The sequence below is a fragment of the Propithecus coquereli genome, unplaced genomic scaffold, assembly GCF_000956105.1.
Source record: "Propithecus coquereli isolate 6110/MARCELLA unplaced genomic scaffold, Pcoq_1.0 Scaffold172, whole genome shotgun sequence".
Taxonomy (NCBI): domain Eukaryota; kingdom Metazoa; phylum Chordata; class Mammalia; order Primates; family Indriidae; genus Propithecus; species Propithecus coquereli.
Window position 1 is genome coordinate 2,006,661 of NW_012141858.1, and position 2,543 is coordinate 2,009,203.

Below are 2,543 nucleotides of genomic sequence, written 5' to 3' on the forward strand. Positions count from 1 at the left end.
ACACTTTGTTCAAAATGTGTCTACATCCATATTTTTCAAAATGTATATATAATGTATATCTGTATATATACATTTTCAATAAGTTGATAATTATGATGAATGCTTTATATTTTTTCAAACAAAATGTCTCATATGTTTATTACTGAACTAATCTAGTGCAGAGCATAGAAGCAAAGAGAAAAATCATTTTCCCAATAAAATGTGTCCAGCTGTCCAGATAGCGGTGATGTTTTCAGCTTATATGGTAAGATGCTAGTGACCCTGACACAGTACAAATATATGGGCCATCTCACGTGCAAGTCCTTATAAACCCAGATTGGTCCTTCTCTGGTGTCTCCTCTTGGAGTTGTGCCTGATCTCATTACCAGTTTTCATTCCATTGGGGAATGGGGTGATTTTGCTTTTGTTTCTTGGCCAGGAACTTCTTGATTCTGAAAGACTTGTGAGAAGACATAGCAAGGAATGGAGTCAACTGCACACACAACATAGCAGAGAGAAGGAAAGAGAGCTATCTTTATTTTATTTTAATGAAATGTTTTGCTTTGGAGAATTCAAAGAAAAATGCAGGAGGTCACCTCGTTTTACCACCAGAGGGCATGAGACATTACAAAACAGGGCAAACAAAGCCCACTGGCTTGTGAGATTCTCTGATTTCATAGTTTGAAATCTGTAGGCGGCTACTTCAAGAAATGAACTCATTTAGAAGAGAAATAACCTACATGCAATGAAGCTAGGAAGAGGTTAGAGGGAAAAACAATCATTTTTATAAGAATGAAATCCTAAACCATGTTCTCAAAAGTGCTCACCTGTTTACATCTGTTAATTACATTATTGATTTAGGTTAAGCATTGAAATAGGTTGGTAGTGTTAAATCATGATGTTTCTTCTCCCGGTGATGTTTGAGCAACATATTGGCTGGTTAATGCAATCTTATCTAGAAAAAGAGGAATGAGCTAGTCCAGAATTAATGAGGCCAAGGCCCTGAGTTCGATATGTGTGTGGGTCCGTAAACCTCTCTCCAAATCAGAGCCACACCCCTCTCCCAAACAGGCAAATGCATGTAGTGGGCCAAGGGGCAGTGGTGAGAGAGCACATGTGCACAGCACAGACCCAGCACCGCCCTGGAGAACTGAGAATCACAGTGCACATTCTACTGAGGCTGGGTCAGCGGGCTCTCCCCAGACACAGACAGTACTTCGATCTCGAGTTTAGAAATTATTTGGAGTCACACAATTCAAACAGCTCCACCTCTCCACCCTACACCCAATTTTTTCCCCTTTTCACTTCTATTTTCTTCCCCACCTAAGCCCCAACACTTTTTTTTTCTTTGATTGGGTACATACATAGAAAAGGTGGCACATTATTGATTTTAATGGTTTAAAAAATTATTTCAATTCTGCCCATAGTTTTGCCAACAGAGAAACAGTTTGGATGGGCAGGTGATACTAGTCTTGGATGGGGACTGACTGGGCTGTTCTCATCCTCCGCATGAGCTGACACCTTATCCATTACAGTGAGATCATTTTCTTGCCCTTGCTTAAGAATCCCCGGACTCATCTCATAGATGAGGACTGTTGAGGGAAACTCTGTATCTTGTAGAATCAATATGTTACTATAGCCAAAACATCCCTCCTTGGTTTAGGGATGGTCGTGACCGATGCTGTATTTGTGCAGCAGAAAATACCAGTGAGCCACCTGCTTTCACATGCTGCTTCCGAATCTCTCTAGACAGGTAAAAGTCAACTGGAGAACTGAGATAATTATCCTGACGATTTAGCCAAAATACTCTATAATTATTCTAGATATAAGGGCTAAGGGTGGGAAAGGTGAGTGTGCATTATTTAGGACGTTGGTTTACACTATTCTAAAATATTTGAGATAATCATACTGTTTCTTCTTCACTTTTTTATAAAAATCCCAGATATAGCTGCATTGTATTAAACATTTTATATTATCCTAAAATTGCTAATGTCCATTTTTGCCTAAAATGTCCTATTATTTCATTTCTACTACCTCATGGCCAGCTTTTTAATCAGTCTTTTATTATAAGATTTCTTTTTCCTCTTTAGAAATGGGTGATGTTGAGCCCCAGGTGTTCAATGGATACGTGAAAACCATCTGCTGAATCTTCCAATCCTGACTGTTCTAATTGCTGTGATATCTTCGGGAGCATAAATACAGTTGAGTGGGTTCCAGAAGAAAAGCTTAGATACATCATGTTTTTCCCTACCCAGGCCCTGCTCAGTGCGGGCCCATAGAATTGGATGCTGTTTTTTTTTTTTGCATTGAGCACCTGACTAAGCTCTGTGATGACACAGAGAAATAGAGCTCACCTTCTCATCTCCAGTCACACTCCTCTGTGTGCCCATGTGCCTCTCAGAGGTCCCCTGCCACATTCTCCCCTTCTGAACTCAGGTCAGATGGATTTCTTCCCTTCCCAAACTTGAATGCCTCCCTTGCTCCAATGCTCACAGAATCATTAAGTTTGGAAATAGCTGGAGCTCTGTTAGTTTATATGTACCATCAGTATGCAGGCTTTGCTG

The 2,543-nt window shown here is 40.1% G+C and overlaps 1 pseudogene; it reads right to left on the minus strand.

The window, feature by feature from the left end:
• Positions 1 to 303: 303 nt before the first annotated feature.
• On the minus strand, positions 304 to 454 carry LOC105808401 (annotated as a pseudogene).
• Between the last annotated feature and the right edge of the window lie 2,089 nt (positions 455 to 2,543).